This window comes from Crocodylus porosus, unplaced genomic scaffold (genome assembly GCF_001723895.1).
Source record: "Crocodylus porosus isolate Cpor-Errol unplaced genomic scaffold, CroPor_comp1, whole genome shotgun sequence".
Taxonomy (NCBI): Eukaryota; Metazoa; Chordata; order Crocodylia; family Crocodylidae; genus Crocodylus; species Crocodylus porosus.
Window position 1 is genome coordinate 1,906,288 of NW_017728923.1, and position 2,494 is coordinate 1,908,781.

Sequence of the window (2,494 nt, forward strand, 5' to 3'; positions counted from 1 at the left end):
AATTGAGCACAAGGTGGCTGGGACAGGGAAGCTGCTGCAGCTGTGGCCCTGGGGCTAGAGCTGGAGGGCAGCTGCTGCTTGCTCCCACCCCCACTCCCTCTGCGTGTTCTGCCACTCCTCTCCTACAAAGACTCCCATCTAACCTCTCTCTCTCTTTCCTCCTCTGCACTGCTTCTCTCTCTCCCCTTTGCTGCACTCCTTACCTTTGCTCCTTGCAGGCAGGCTCTGTCCCTGCTCCAGCCTGGGGCACAGAGCATGGCTCCAGCCCAGCTCTGTAGCAGCATCGGTGCAGAGCTGGCACTGCTGTTCCAGCCACTCTTGTAGCAGCAGAGGTGGGGAGCCAGCATACATGGTCCAGCTGGAACAACATTGCCAGATCTGTGCTGCTGCTACAGGGCCAGACTGAAGCCCTGCTCCATGCCCCAGGCTGCAGCAAGGACAGAGCCCATGCCATGTAGCAGAGGTAAGGGACAGGGTGGAGAGACTTTGAGGGGGGACCTGAGGCTACAGATGGCAGAAGCAGCGTTGAGGCAGGAAGGGTAAACAGGGGAAGAGGAAGTCAGGGCAGCCTGAGGCTGCAGGTGCAGGCACAATGGGAGATAAGTGTGTGTGGGGGCAGCAGGTAATAAGGGGCAAGCTGCCTGCCTCTTGCTGCCTGCACCCCCCACCTCCACACAGCCCTCTCTGTCCTCCACTGCCCGCTCCATTTCTGCCCCCCACACCTGCCTGACCCCCACCCCCACTCTACTGCCTCTCTCATTACTAACCCCCTTATCACCTGCAGCAGCTGGGGGGATGGGATGTTTTCAGATGATCCTCCAATAATTACATTCCATACATGGACAATTATAATTAAATTATACATTTTCCATACGTAGAATCTAATTACTGGGAGGGATTGGCTTACATTCAGGGTCATTTTGTATTCAGTATATACAATAGTAAGTTCTCTTTTATAACAAAAATATTTATTATAGAAACAAGAGCAAACAAGAAATCCATTGCTATATCTTGCAATATAGGCAGATACAAGAATGAACAAACAAAAAGAAATATAATCTGATTTTACTCTGCATCATACACCTTTTACTCAGTGCAACAGGTCAGAAAGCAGCTCCTGCCTCGTATCTTCCCTGCAACTTCTCATCAGCCAAAATACCCAGCTTGCTGGAGGAGAGACCAAAACACTTTATGGCCAGGAAACTTTAGAACAAAACACTTGCTCTCACAGCAAGTCTTAAGTATGGTTTCTTATCTGGCCATTTACTTGCACTGAATTCCTAGGGAGCTCATACTTGTACACAACTTCCTGCTTTCCAAGGGGGGCATTTTTTCTTTTTTTAACCAGACCAGGAGTCTTTTTTATGACCATTTATGATCATGAGAATATCCACATCCTTTCAGATGCATCCCAAGGATACCATCTCTCACTTAAATGTCCTTCCCTGCATAGCCTGAATAGCCAGGTGTTCTCACTACAGGTCTCTTAAAATGTAAATTCATCATTGTCTGGAAGAGCCTGGCTCAAGCACCTCAGACCATGTCTGCAGGTGAACATGGGTTCACAAGAGCTTGTGCTCCATGTGTTATAACCAGGGACCCTTGTTTTCTCTATTACAAAATCCCAAATTCTCTGCATAAAAACCCCCAAATCCATGTTTTTCCATGATTAAAATGAAATACAGAGAGAGAGATTATTTGAACACAATGTTTTATTGATATATTTACAACTAGCCAATTGCCCATCAACAATATGGGGGAGGGGGGAGCAGTTCGTTGGGGGGGGAAGCTATGTGGGCCTACCCCCTCTGCCTGACCTGTTCCTCAGTGGGGAGGAATGGGGGGAAGGGAGAGTGGGACAGGGCTGAAGGGCAGGGAGAAGCCAAGCTGCCGTGGTGAGGGCTCTGCAGCCGCAGCAAAGGATAGGGGTGCGGGGTGGCTTGGGCTTGCACGCGGCACTGCCGCTTACCTGGAGGCCCGTTATGGTAGTGAAAGCCACTGCCTCCAAAACCTCCCACTGCTGCCGTGGAGCCGTGCTCAGAGCTGTGCAGCTGGCTGCTGGGCACCAACGTGGTGGTGGCCGGGTGGCACGCAGCCATCCCCACCACCACCTAGCAGTGCGTCGCTGCCGCTGGCCACACAGCTCCAGGCACGGCTCCATGGTGGTAGCAGGAGGTTTTGGAGGCAGCGGCCATCACCACCGTAATGGGCCTCCAGGTAAGCAGCAGTGCCGTGTGCAAGCCCAAGCCCCCCCGCACCCCCATCCCCCGCTGCAGAGCCGGCCACAGAGCTGTGCTCCGGCCGCATGCCAGCCTCCCTCTCCCCCGGGCAGGTGGCCAGGTGGCATGTGTGCAGCCTGCACATGGTGGGCACCACCACACGTCATCCCGCATTGCTTGCCAGCAAAGCCTCCCACAGAGGGGCACCTCTACCCTTACCCCCTGGCCCTGCTCCCAGCTGTGATGCGCTGCATGGGGCCAGCGGCACCCCCCTG

General features: G+C 53.5%; 1 protein-coding gene across 2 annotated transcripts in view; it reads right to left on the reverse strand.

The window, feature by feature from the left end:
- The window catches only part of TBC1D24 (TBC1 domain family member 24), a 23,644-nt gene that overhangs the window by 11,668 nt on the left and 9,482 nt on the right, over window positions 1-2,494 (reverse strand). The window lies entirely within an intron of this gene.